Here is a 15,387-nt window from a genome sequence, read left to right as displayed (position 1 = left end):
ATGGCATTACAAAGGGCGCGATACGGTATGTTAAAAATGTGCACTATATTTTTACAAGCAAATAGAACGTTTCTATCTGCGATAGAAGAAGTCATCTTATGCACAGATGAATACTTATCAAATTCCGATGAAGAATAGTTTAATTAATCACAAATGTCCGGGTGTGGAGTGACATGTCTTCTAAAATTTCATAAGTATTTGTATTCTTCATTATTATTTGTACTTTTTTTTTAGTTATTGATATTATCTGTATTTTGAATCTCACTATTACCTAACCATAAGTGTGTTTATTCCATTAAACGTGAATGATTTTTCCTAGTATGGAAGAGTTTAGTCGACTTAATCAATTGTCTTCCTCAACTCCATTGTTAAATGCACGTGACTCTTCATATCTGAAATACAAATAATTTAGGAGAATCTCACTATTTGATCACATTTATACTTTGGAATGGGGCACTCTTCTGACTTTTTGCAGTTGATATAGTTAAAAACTAAAAAAGAACTACAATGAATGAAACATTTTTATGTGTTTGGAATAATTTAAACTAGTTAACCAAATATCATATTCAACTCCCCAGTTATATTAACATGACTCCCCATATCTGAAATACAAATAATTTAGGAGAATCACATTTTTTGATCATGTTTGTACTTTGTGAGAAGGGAACTCTTCTAGCTTTTTACAGTTGCAAGAGTTAAAAAAAATAAAATTAAAGCTGATTGTATACATTTTCCATGATATTGAAAATATTATTTCACCAAAAACAAAACTATAAAAATTAAACTTCTAGTTGTGCAATGTTATATTGTTTGGCTACCCGTTTGTTTTAATCGACATATGATACAGTAAAAGTTGTTTGCAATGCTTCAATACAACTATCATTTCGAATTGCTTACCTTAGTACAAATTTTTGGCTAATTAATAGATTTTTTAAGGTAAACATAATCTCTACGTCTAAAGTAGCTTCTTCTACTGATCTTCAAGTTAAAGCACTTAACAACAAACAAACTGTATTCATTCTTTGATCACAATAACCAAATTAAGCCAGTATGAAGAAGGAAACCCAAAGATTTGTTTGCTTAACAACCAAAATAATGAGATGCCAAAATAAAAGCATAAACATTTAGGACACGCTCACAGAAATATGAGCATCAATATTTGTCCGCTCACAGTCTTAACTCACAACAGACATTATCTCAACCTTTAGGAATCTTGATTTGTTACTTGATTCATTGTCACTTCAACTGCGCCTAAATTACCATTTGGGAATCTTGCACAAGATTACGTTTCCCTGCATTGTGAGAGTGAAACTCTCCCTATATCTGTAATACAAATAATTTAGGAGGCACGCTTTTGGTTAAGTCACTACCGACAACAAAACAAAAAACTTAAAAGGACACATACATCAATACATCATGGATATGGAGGACCATCAAATTCACAATTCAAAAAAATGACAACACACAATGCAAAAAAAAAAGATGATAGATGAGTTACCCAATCAAGACTGAAGCGAATCTATTGAGAAGTCATCCGGCAGACTTGCTTCTACTCGTACATGTTTCAACTCGAGATTTTGAGGATGCAACACCCATTCACAAACAAATTGTCGACGAAAATGTAGAATTTCATCCTACACATACATCAATTACACATAAATTTATATATTTCTATTTCAATAAAATACTAGTTAAGTTGACAAATCGTTAAAATTTTACCAATGTGAATCAGACATGGTTCTATCACCTCATTTCCTGTCACCATCCCACATCTCCAAATACTTTAAAACATATATTCCATAGTCATGGCTACAAAATATGTACAATATGAATCGTGAATATAATCTCTTGCTAAAAAATTATAAAACCATAAATGAAGTAAAGTTTCCAGCATTTCTTTACATATTTTTTTGTTGCAGCAAGTCCTCGTAAACGAGCTCTAATGTTTGGCATTCATCCATGAAATGCAGCAAGTTCTCGGAGTTCCTCTTCTATAGATTCACATAATAAAAGGTGATCAACAATTACTTGTAGAGCATTTGCTATCAATCAAAACAATCATCATTAATTTGTGAATAAAATTATTTACCATAAAAAGATCCAACTGTTTTTCCTTTTCATTTCTTTCACTATACAAAAATTTAGCACAAACAACTTCTTTTAGATCTTATCAAGTACATAACAAAACCAATGTTGGTCTTGTATGGTTGGGCCAAAGATCTAAAATACGAAAACCAAAATATTAACTAAGTTGCACAGAAAAATTAAATGCCGCAAGGACAAAGTGAGAGCGTACACTTACCAAGTTACAATGCCTCATGATTTCGATTGGATCATCACTTATCCTTAAATGGTTCGATACAAGATTAGTAAACGAGTGACGAGTCATGCATGCATTGTGATGCAACTTAGGTAAATTTGCAATCACATCATCCTACAATAACAATTTTGGTAAATTATATATTTTGCAAAATTTATTACAACAATTATTAAATGTACATGTATTCATAGCTTACTCACAGAAAATGTATTCATAGCTTACTCTCCAAAAGTGCCCACAATTCTTTATGGATCCTCTCTTCAGGCTCAGGATCGTATTCTGAGACCTGGGGCAGAAAGACAGATGGAGTTGTGGTCGACTGACGCCGACGAATCGGTCCTCCTGCTCCTCCTGAAGACCCACTTGGTCTTCGTCCCGAAGACTGGCCCGAAGACTGGCCACTATCAAAACTATGATTGTGTCATAGAAGTGTCGTTGGAATAACCATTGTGTGGGTCTTAAACAGATCATTGCATTTGTTAGCAAGTTTCTGGTAGAAAACAGGGGCATCATGTTAGTCACTCCATTCTGAAACTAAAAGCATACTTAAAAGCATACAGTCCACTCACAACCATTTCTAAAAAATTGCATCATGGGGATGTAAATAATAAGAGAGCTGCTATATGTCACGAGAGCTACATCACGAGTTGATCACGAATGGCATTAATGGTATTTTATTTCTTTCCTATATAAATTACAGCACCGCTATTTGGTACGACAAACTTAAAAACGAAACGCAAGAAAGCATGCCTTGCACATGCGTTGTCCCCCATAAATCACGGTTCATAGGTTTTTACAAATAATAAATAAAATAAAAGCTAAGACAACAAAACCACTCCTGGAAAAGAAACCGCCGCATCTTCTCTCCCGCGTAAACGTATCTCCTTTTGCAGAACATCCTATTTGCAGCAATCATATTTGTTGTTGTCACTATCAAAATTTACTTTTTAATCTGCAAAATTGTGCAGTTTCTTGTAAGGTTAAGAAATACTATCAAGTGCCTAGGCTTTTAAAAAACCATGAGAATAGTTTATGTATCTTAATTTGCAATGTTGTAAGTTGTGTATGATCAAGTCATCAAACATGATTATGCGCTGTCAATTTAAGAAGTACTGTTGAGAAGTTGAGTTATTTTGGTGATATGATATTGTGTGAAATCTTTGGTTTATTATGTTGATGTTTTACAAGTTTTTGTGATCTTTAGAGATTTAATTTAATGAAAAAACTCGGTTTAGCCTTTAAAGATCAATTTTAAGTATGCTCCATCTTCCTTCCTTTGATGCATATCAGCTACATAAAAGCATTATGAATCAAACATCCCTCTTTTACTAATAAAGAGTTTTGTTTTTGAAAACTGCAAAATAGTATATTAAACACTAACCAATGCATTATAGTAATATGGAGGAAAAACCAATAGAAACAAATTGACCTTATCTTCTACAACCAGGACAACAACAACAACAACTAGCAAAATCAAACCATTAAAACATATACTCAACAGCATAGTGATAGCTGATAACCCCTTCCTCGTCTCTACCAAAAATGAGTTAAAAATTTAAAAAGGAACAAGGGTCAGTTGAGTCACTAAATTCAGCAATTACTACAATTGAGGATGTTTGTCATTCAATGTAGAGTCGATAGTCTTTGTTTCTGTTTCAACACTCCAAAAACCGTTCACCCAAATATCGAGTCGGGTTTATTCTATCACAGCCTTCATCCCATAATCGATAAGAATCCCATAAGAAATAGCACTGTTTTAAGATTCGCGTAGAATCCTTTGTTGTTCTGTGAGTTTGGATTTACGGTTGTACCAGCAGAGAAGGAAGATTGAATTTGTTCGGTGTAGTTCCAAATTTCTTGCGTGCGTTAAAGAAGAAGAAGAACAAAAATAGGAAAAATTGTTTAAAAAAGAAAAACAAAAAAAGAAGAGAGAGGGAACAAAAAGGATGGGGAGCCGAAAATTTTCAACTGCCACGTCATTCTCACATTTCTTGCCTTGACTTTGTCGTACAAACAAGCATTTTCCTATAAATTAACACCGTCCCAATATTTCTTTCCTATACCTTCAAAACAAAACAAAAAACACCGACCCAATAGTATACCCTCCACCCACTCCTTCCATAGCTTCAACTTATGTTATTGCAAATAAAAAAGACTAATTATGAAACGCTTCATGTAATCTCTATTTTTCAAAAGATCATTCATCATTATTTGGGTGGCCGCAGACATTAGAGCCATCCCCTTGGTTTCATGCATTCGAAAATATGATCACGCATTACTGCTTCATGTACTCGAACAAACACTCTAAATAAAAAAGATAATTAAGGCCAAATAAAATTGTGATGAACAAAAATAAAATGATAACATATATGAAGTAGTTAAAAAAATTAAACTAATTTCACACTTACACATTCGTTCTGAAATGAGTAGTAGATACATCTGTCGGTGTAAATGCAACTGTCTTGCAACCTACTCTAAATCAATGACTAATAGAGTCCCATCTACCCTCCTATTTTAAAATTCGGAATTTTACCCCACCAAAATTCAGCACAAAATCTACTTTTTAGCCTCAAGCTCGAAGTTTCCCACAGAATTTAATTTGAATCAATAATTCACCAAACTAATACCAAAATGACCGCAATCGAGTTAGTTTTTCACATAATCAAACTCCACTAAATTTAGAATTATAGAGAGAGATTAATTACCGTTTTAGTGAAGATCTGTCAAAATTAATTATCGTATGAAACTACTATTTATATTTTCGTCATGTCTCTCATACTGTAGCTCATTTTTGAATAATATTTACATGTCTGAAAAGCTAAAGAAATTGTTTACATTGAATAATTAATATAAATATTAATTGTTTAATTTTTAGAAGATATGCATAACTAGTAGGTTTAATTTTTTATAAATATTAATTGTTAACATTTTATACTATAATATTACTTCTTTTTTTTTTTGGTTACATAATATTACTAGTTTAGTTCATCTAAAAAATTAGTAGTACATATATAAAAGAATTAAATCATGAGGTAAGAGTTTTTATTAATTAAAAAGTAAAAAAATTTAAACAAGTGCCCGAGCTATGTCTAAGAAATCAAAAAGGTAAATAAATAAATAAAACAACTCTTTGACATAAAAGAAAATTTATACATTAAAAAACTTAAAATGTATGCTACTAAGTATCAATCACACAAATTTGACGAAAATATTCTAAATGTAATCTTTTTACAACAAATATTAAATTATTTCAAAACAATTATTACTTGATAACAAACATATATATTAAATTAAATTAACAATAATGAAAGTTTAAGATAGAAATTTGTTACCTCTAATTAATCAAAGAAATTACAGTCGATGATGAACACAAAAATAAGTCATGGTTCTATAAATCAGTAGCTTCAACTCCAGCAACAGGATCTCGGGCAAAGGATACGGTAGCATGGTAGTAGGAAGAACTAAGAAGAGTTGGAGAAAGGTAGTGGTAGTGAAGACTCTTGAGGTTGGAGATTTATGGACAAGTTTTGGGGTTATATATAGGTGTGCAGAAGAAACGTGTTAGAGAATAGAGAGAATAAGTCATTCATTGCAATGTTGCAATGTTGAGAGATACTCCCCCGTGTTACAATTTGACTGCGTGTTAGTGTACTATTTATACAAGTTATTTTGATCAATTTTTTTTTAATAATGTCTAAAGATAAATATTAGAATATGAGATAGATCTTGTTAGATTTGTCTCGATCATTAATATCAAAATATTATTTTTTTCATAATTTTTAATAATACACAACTAAAAATATTAATGATCAAAATTGTGTATCGGCAAGTATACAATGTAAAGTGTGACAATAATTTTGAAACGGAAGGAGTAATAGAAAGACGCAAGCACAAGTCTTGTCTATGAGAAAGTGTGAAAGTATTTTTGAATTTATGTATTATTCATATAATCTACTTGTACCTTATCTTTCTACTAATATATAAAATGCAAATATTATCATATGAGATGTAGTTTGATTTGTCTCGATGAATATTTTTAAAATATTTAATTTTTTTAATTTTTATTAACGATTAAAGTTTTACATTAATAAATATTACAGTGATCAACCATATCATTTATTTTGGAACGGATTACGGAATAAATGATGGTAGTACTTGTGGGTATCAAGAAACTTGGGAATAGAGATAAGAAAGCTATAGTATGCTACACCTACACCGATATGACTAGAGACAATATGATAGCTTTTGCATATTTCAATTCAAGCAACATATAGCGCTGCAGTCTAGGAAATTGGAAATAAAGAGTAAATTGTGTGATGTCTTGATTCTTGAGAGATACTAATAGAGAGAGGCAAGCATAAGTCTTGTCTATGAGAAAGTGTGAAAGAAGGATGAGACTTGTATTTAATAGTGTAACTTACACCTCATATGACAAATTAAATCTGTAAACAGTAACACCCTCAAAATTGTTTTGTTTTTCATATAAGGTAAAATTAAAGTTAAACTTTTAAATATACCATGAATTTAGGTCAGTTAGCAGAGAAATTGTATCATATATGCAGAGGGTCCAAGTCTAAAATTTGGTCATTGCAATAATTAAATTCTGTCCATTTTAAGGATAAATTTTTTTCAGTCACTAGACTACGTAATAAATAAAAAAAAACGAGAAGATTGAGTTAAACTTCCAAATGATCTATTAATGGTTTTTTTGTCCTAGTAAAATACTAAATTGGGTCCATTTTAAGTAGGGGTGTGCATGGTTTAAAAACCACACGGTCCACACCACACCAAACCATATTTATGGTTTTGGTTTAGAATCAAAACCATTTTAATGAAAAATTGGTTATTTTGCAAAACTAATTTGGATATGGTTTATAATCGGTTCGAAATCAATTTATTACCGGTTTATAATAAAAAAATAGGTTACTTATTTATAACCGATTCATCTTAAATTTTATTTTATTTTTTATTTTTTTTAAAAATGCATTATTATAACTTTTAATTCCTATATATTTAAACTTCTTTTTTTACAATAATTAAGCCAATTATTATTTTTTGTTTAATTGATTAAAAGAACATATTTAATAATTATTGTTTATAAAAAAAACATAATTTTTCTTTAATTTTATGAATTATTGATTTATAATCAATTCATAAAAGTGTTTTTTCTAAGCCCAAATATATTTCAAACTAAGGCTAACAAAACAGATTTTTTTAAGCCCAAAATAATTAAAATATAGATTTTTTTAAAAAATAAAACCATCAAAAATCTGTTTTTTATAATTATTTTTAAAATAAATAAATTTTGTTAAATAAAAAATAATTAAATATTAAAGGGTGGTTGACGGTGGCCGGCCGCCGGAGCGCCGCCGCCAACCACCGCACCGGTCGCCGGAAAATCGCCGTCCGTCGCCGGAGCTCCATCGTGCCGGCCGCCGGTGGTCCGGCGTTGACCGCCGCGTTGACCAATTCCTCCACCACCTTATTAATTATTTATTTATTAAATTATATAATTAATTGAATTTGGAAATTTTTTTTTTTTTTAAAAAAAAACTATTGGGCTTTTTTCTTATTGGGCCTCAATTTAAAAACCAATTTTAAACCAATTATAAAAAATTGGATATGGTTTAGAATTGGTTTTTTTGTATTGGATTGGTGTGGTTTTTTTTTAAAATGGATTTGGTTATTAATTTTGAATATGGTTTGGTTAGTGATTTGTTTAAGGTTACTTGGATTTTTTACACACCCCTAATTTTAAGGGTAAAATTTTTCTAGATTAGACTACATGACAAATTAAAAAAAGAGTTAAACTTCCAAATGATCTGTTAATGGTTTTTTTGTCCTAGTTAAATATTAAACTTATTCTTTTGCATACGGTTCTCATTTACTTTCTAATTCACCTTCTAGTTTCTAAGTTGTTGCCAATTCAACTTTGTCACGTTTTCTCGTTTTAAAAAAGTTTAGAATGGATATTTATCAATAAAAAATTATTATGCATGAAATTACAGCTAATAAGAGTGTTTTATTTAATCCACATAAGTTTAGTTAGTAGAGATATCACATTATATATAAAGAATCGGAGTTTAAACTTTAAATACTCTAATTATTCACATTGCGATTGAAATTATAGTCATTAAATTATTTGATAAAAAAAGAGTGTTTTACTTAATAATTGTAAAATGATCATTGTTATACAATTTCGTCTTCAATTTTTTAATGAAAAATTGTATATTTACTTAAGGCTTAATTAGTCTATTAGCCTTTTAAAGACATTTTAGGTTTTATAATAGTCCCTTAAAGAAAAAAAAAATCCGGATTGGTCCTTTAAAACACATTTGTTTCTCACATTGATCTTTTCCGTCAATTTTTTACAAAAAACGTTAGTTTTAGTTGACTGAATTGTGAATGTCATTAAGTGTAAGTGGTCTACCAAAAACCTTATTGATTTTTAAAATTTTAACCATTGGAATTTTTTGTTATATTTGGAGTTAAAATTTAACGGAAAGGACCAATATGACAAACATATATGTCTTTAAAGGACCAATCCGGGTCTTTTTTTCTTTAAGGGATCAATCCGAACATTTTTTCTTTAAGTGACCATTGTGAAACCTAAAATATCTTCAAGGGACCAATAAACTAATTAAACCTTTATTTAATTAAAAATATTAGAATAAGTCTGACTCAAGCACAATTCTGTCTATGAGAAAGTGTGAAAGAAATACTCCCCGTGTAAGTTACTTTGAGAAAAAAAATTGTAATAAATTATAAGTAACTTTACATTATTAATGAAGTATTTAATGATATTTTTTCTATTATACTCTTAATTATATATTACTCTCTCTTCTTTTAATTATTCAATGAAAAATACTTGATTCAGCGAAATTTATTTCACGACAATTTCACGAATTTCACATAATTGTGCGTTTTGTTCATTAGGCGGTGCGTTTAGATTTAGTTTCCACTAGGCAACACATGTAGTCACCTCAAGTCCTATATAGTGTTATTTATTTATATAATTACACATACATTTACTAAAAAAAATAAAAATTACACATACATGTGTCAAAAGAAAATATAATTACACATGTGTCAAAAAAAATAATTACACATACATTTTCTTTGGCTCATTTGGCTCATAAACATTCTCGCAAATAGTTCAACAATTAAAGCTTGGTGTTTTATGCCAGTTTGAATTTTGTACTTGTTTATCCAGTATACACTTAGATGAATTTTATTTTAATTTAATATTTGATATTTCTTTTAAAAAAATAGTTTAAAAGGTTAAAGAACAAATTTTGACAAAAAAATTGACTTAATGAGACGAACCGAACTGTTTGTGAATTTTAAACGAGCCGAACTTGAGCTGAAAGAGTTCGTGCCGAACTTGAGCCGAGTTCTAAGCGGGTTCAATTCTTATCGAATCAAGTTGAACTCAAACGAGTTTAACACAACTCAACTCATTACCAACCTTAATTCCAGACCAAAATATCACTCATTTCTTTATTATTTTTTTAATAAAAATAACAATAACTTCAAAAGCTATTGGTAAACTTGACCAAAAGAAAGTAAAAATGCATGCGCTAGTTTTTTAAGATAGCATTGTCGTTTTTTAAGATATAGTAAATATAGTAGTATCTGTTTGGTTTGGCTTTTTGAAACCCCAAACACGAGTTACAATCGCCAGACGCGATTTGAACCAAATCTTGGATGTTTGGATAACTTGGAAAAGCAAATCTCTAGAACGTGATTTTAGCCCCAAACGCGAGTCATCTTAAAGCTAGAAATTTGAGCTTCCACGTCAAAAAAAAATCAAGTCCAAGCAATTAATTTTCGGTGGCATGTAAACTTACCTATTTGCCCATAAATTTATTTATTCTTCTTCTTCAACAAGACCCAGATTCACATCTTCTTTCTCTCTGAAACCCACAAACATACAAACTTAAATTCCCCATATTCCCCTTTGCAAGCTTAAATTCATCATACAACAATTGAGCAATGGAGAAATGGTAGCATGAGAGAAGAATATTGAGATATGGAGATGGAATAACGATAGAACATAGAAGAGTGCTGAGAGATGGGGAGAGGAATCGATCTCCATAAATGTATAAGGTTCTGGATTTCAGTAGAATACGAGCAATTTTTTGTTGATTTTTAGTTTCTCTAATGGGTTGGGTTTTTCTTGATTTTTTTGAGTTTGATTTTATTTCTATTGGGTTGGGTTTTAGTCTCAACCAAACTGTCCGAACAAATATGAACGATAGACAAATTTTGTTATTTTTTTTTTTTGATAATTTTTAAATGTGTTTTTGTTTTTTAATTAAAATCTATTTTGGTAATTAGTCACTCCAAAAGCAATTTTTATCTAAATTATCCAAATAATATAAATAGATGAAAATCACTTTTTACTAAATGTATCCAAATATAAATCAATTATATTCAACTCACTTAATCAAAATCAATTCTCTCAAACTCAATTATCACAAACTCAATTTTCTTCAACTCAAAACCAAACACACACGTAGTTTATTCAATTCGTGAGAATTCACGGATAAAGGCTTCACTGCATATAGCAGCGTTCTTATTCAATTTATTTTTTCTATACCATTATTATAGGATAATTTTGTAAACTAACTCATAATTTCTTTTTTTCATACAATATTAATTACATTTCTTAATTTGTGTAATTTGACCAAAATAACTTAGATTTTAAAACGGATAAAATAAAAATTACTGGTAGTACAATATGATAGCTATAGTATGCTACACCGACGTGACTAGAGAGAATATGATAGCTTCTGCAATATAATAACGTGTTGCATAGTGCATACGAATACGATTGTACTAATGTGATGCTTTTGCATATTTCAAGCAACATATAGCGCTGCAGTCTACGAAATTGGAAATAAGAGTAAATTGTGTGATGTCTTGATTCTTGAGAGATACTAATAGAGAGAGGCAAGCATAAGTCTTGTCATAGTCCAAAATTTGGTCCATTTCAAGGATAAAAATTTTCCAGTCATTAGGCTATTAAGCTATGTAACAAATAAAAAAAAGAAGATTGAGTTAAACTTCCAAATGATCAGTTAATGGTTTTTTTTTGTCCTAGTTAAATACTAAATTCAGTCCATTTTAAGGGTAAATTTTTTTTAGTTATTAGGGTACATGACAAATAAAAAAAAAAATTAAACTTCCAAATGATCTGTTAATGTTTTTTGTCCTAGTTAAATATTACCTCTGTTCATAATTATAAGATCTTGTTTGACCACTGCACGTACGGCAATACACAATTTTGATCATTAACATTTGTAATTGTCTATTAGTAAAAATTATAAAAATTTAATATTTTAAAAATATTCATCAAAACAAATTGAACAATATCTTATTTGCTAATATTTACATTTATATATTATTAAAAAAATACGGTCAAAACAAGATAAATGAATAGTAAATTTTTGTCAAACAAGATCTTATAATTAGGGACGGAAGTAGTATTAAACTTATTCTTTTGCACATGGTTCTCATTTACTTTCTAATTCACCTTCTAGTTTCTAAGGTGTTGCCAATTCAACGTTTAGAATGGATATTTATCAATAAAAAATTAAGAATTTAGTCACGTTTTCTCGTTTTAAAAAAATAATACTAGTATATTCTAGAAAAGTTTAGAATGGATATTTATCAATAAAAAATTATTATGCACGAAATTACAGTTAATAAAAGTGTTTTATTTAATCCACATGAGTTTAGTTTAGTTACTAGGGACATCAAATCATATATAAAAGATCGGAGTTTGAACTTCAAATACTCTAATTATTCACTTTGCAATTGAAATTATAGTCATTAAATTATTTGATAAAAAAGAGTGTTTTACTTAATAATAGTAATTATTATGAACAAAACTCGATTAACAATGTGTTAATTCAACGGTAAGAACTTAGTCTTATAGTCTTAAAATACCGAGTTCAAATTTGCTCGAAAAAAGTGTATGAAAAATACAAATTTCGTCTTCAATTTTTTTATGAAAAATTGTGTATTTACTTAATTAAAAATATTAGCAATGACATCATTTTTTAATACAAAGGTAGGGCGGTTTCAAACCCCCGCTAAGTGTTCTGTGTATTTCTCTCACAAAACTCGCCCACAACTCTTTAATTTGTGGTGGTTATAAACCCTCGTTAACGTGTTCTGCTAATTTTTTTTCTTTCTATTCTTAATAATTCAAATGTCCTTTTTAAATTACTTTTTTAAGCATCCATTCTAATATTTCTATTATATAATAATGTATTAAATGTTCTAAAATGTGTTATTTAATTTATTTTGTCAAAGCCTTTTAATATTATTATTTTTTTGAGAAAAAGTACTTAAAGTGTTATTTAAAATAGAGTTTTAGTGTATAAAAATTCATGTTACGTTAAAAAATTATAAATTTTTGTGAGAGAGATTCATATAATATTACAATCGTAAATACAAAAACTAATTAAAAAAATGTGAAGTTTACACATAAATTGACTTAAAAATAAGAGACAAATATCGTGATGAAAAACATTTGGAAAGACCAAAAATTGCTAAAAAAAATTAAAGAAATTAAAATTGAAATATAGTATATTTATAAGGTCTGAAAACTTATTTAACCCTTAAAAGTATAATAATCATGGTAATAACATACATGAATTGTTTAACATCAAATGTGATAATACAACTCAAAATTCACAATTGTTTAATAAAAGTCTTATACCAAAGGAAACAAAAAATATATTTTATAATATATTTTTAAAATTATTTTTTGAAAATTGTAATGGTCCACCTTTTGACTATTTTTTAGATATTCATATTAGACATACACACATTTGTTTTTTGAGTAATTTTTTTGTTATTTGATTTATATTTATAGCAGCCCACCCCAAGTTTTTCGTTTAGCTCTGCCACTGCATTTTCCAACCATTTGTACCAACAACTATTGATACGTAGAATGGTATAACCCAAGATTGTCAGAACCGGACCGGCCGGCCGGACCGTGAACCGGCTATATATGCGGTTCGGTTTGGCCTGAAAAATGGGCAGCAAACGAACTGGGTCAAACTGGTCGGTACTGTTTAGCGGTTCCTGAATTTTGTTTAAAAGAAAATGGACAAAACCGGGCATTGAACCGCAAAACTAGTAAACATCGGTAATTTCTAATTTGGTTTGAATTAGAAATTTTATATCTAATGTACAAAAGTTTTTATTTTATATTGGCGTTATGACATTTTATCTTTTTAATGTGTGAAACTAGAAAATATTGAGTAATTATTTTATATTTTTATTTATATAATAATTAAAAAATATATTTAATTAAAAACGGTCTGACACGGTTGAACCCCGGTCCGACAAATTGAACCTTGAACATGTAAGCTTACCGGTTCTAACAACCTTGGTATAACCAATCTATTCTTATTATAGATTTTTTTAAATTTTTTTATAATTTTACTACTACGCTCCTAAATTTAGAATTACATTGACTAAATCAAGCAAATTAAGAAAATGATTTATAATATTAAATTTGTTATTAATTAATATTATTTTTACAAGTTTAGCATTGAAAAAAAAAATAGTTATATGTACCATCATAATAATTTTTTTTTTTTGACTTACCATAATATTTATCGTTGATTGTAGGAAAATTATAAAACAATACTAAGGAGTTTATTGGGAAAAAAATAAAATTATTTATCAATCGTTAGTTGGTTCAGTGGTGATTGACGCTGAACTTGATAGGAAGGACCACGGTTCGATTTCCCGCAACTGCGGTCGTGAGAGGGCGCAATGATTCGCCGTGGTTTTGGCGAATGGAAAAAAGGCTAGTTGATGTGACTTTCACGTGTTTCGATCCGGCGAACTGGTGAACGAATTTTTTGTGAAAATCCGCGTAACTTTCTATTGAATTCTTTGGAAGGTTCATGTACCAACGCAAGGCTACATCCTTGAAGGTGCCGGCTAGTAGTTTACATTTCAGGTGTTCCGGAGCATTGATTATGGCGGTTTGTGTTCCAATTGCCATCAGATGCTCTCGAGGGTCAGTTTTTCCGTCAAAGGTAGGAAGGTGAGGAACCTTGATTGCTTCCATGACTTGGGTATCCCATAAGTGCTGCGCCAAAGGCTGTACATCCATGATGCTCTCTCCTTCCTCCTCTTCTGAAATCATTTTCGCTTTTTCTTTCTCATGTGTCCTTTCGGCCTCGATGGCCGCAATCTGTGTCTGTAAGCGCCGTATTTCTACCACGGCGGCTTGCAAGGTGTTAACGCTAGAACTGTCGTTATTTCCGTGTTCTCCTGCCATGTGGAAATGTGTTGATTTTTCGTCTAGTTTGATGTGGTAGGCTGGGATCAAATGATTTTACCGCAGCCCCACGGTGGGCGCCAAAATGTTCTGGTAAAAAACTAAAGGGGGTTATATTATTGATTGAATGGTGTGATTACCCTTGGTTCAATCCCAACAACCCTGAGAGTTTTATAAGTCAGATCGTGATCTTCTTTACAAATGAAAGTATGGAGCTATTTATAGAGCATCTAGTCTTCTTCTCCAAGCAAGGATTCCTGGAAATCCGGTCTACAGCGCCTTCTTTGGTGACACAGCGTGAAAGTAGGGATGAGAACCTTGGTCTCCAAGCTATGGCGGTTATGGGAAGTTGGTTTCTTCCTTCTAAAGTCAGCTGTTCACACAGGGAAGAAGGAGATATTTACAATAATACTAAATCTATTTTCTGGATATTGACACGTGATTATTGATCACGCCTTGGCCTCGTATCGCCTAATGGGGCGTTTTAGATCTTTCTGGATTTGGGCCTAATATTCTTTTTTATATTAATTGGGCTAGTTGGATTTGCCTCTAAGCTCATTGCCCAGTCAACATGTAACAATGAAAAGTATAATTTTAAAATTTGGAACAAAATAAATAAAAAATAATAATTAAGGAGAGGTCAAGTGAAATAGTGGAAATAATTTTTGTAGGAGTCTCAAATAATTATTAAGAAAATTTGGTGTTGTGTGCATTAACAAAGATTACACAAAAACTAAGTTTTTCCTTTAATGCT

General features: G+C 30.2%; 1 long non-coding RNA gene across 4 annotated transcripts; it reads right to left on the bottom strand.

The window, feature by feature from the left end:
- Positions 1-794: 794 nt before the first annotated feature.
- Positions 795-5,910, bottom strand: LOC123885194. Of its 4 annotated transcripts, none has more exons than XR_006801097.1 (7): positions 5,653-5,910; positions 2,521-2,810; positions 2,303-2,434; positions 1,903-1,991; positions 1,720-1,809; positions 1,499-1,634; positions 795-1,323 (listed from the first exon to the last, which is right to left on the bottom strand). It is a non-coding gene; the product is annotated as an uncharacterized LOC123885194 (long non-coding RNA). The 4 variants fall into 4 exon arrangements; XR_006801098.1 differs by having other exon boundaries at positions 873-1,323; positions 1,903-2,042; XR_006801099.1 differs by having other exon boundaries at positions 873-1,323; positions 1,748-1,809.
- Between the last annotated feature and the right edge of the window lie 9,477 nt (positions 5,911-15,387).

Source organism: Trifolium pratense, linkage group LG5 (assembly GCF_020283565.1).
Source record: "Trifolium pratense cultivar HEN17-A07 linkage group LG5, ARS_RC_1.1, whole genome shotgun sequence".
In the NCBI taxonomy this organism is placed as follows: Eukaryota; Viridiplantae; Streptophyta; class Magnoliopsida; order Fabales; family Fabaceae; genus Trifolium; species Trifolium pratense.
Note: the sequence above shows the minus strand (reverse complement) of the source record. Positions and strands in the feature narration are given on the sequence as shown.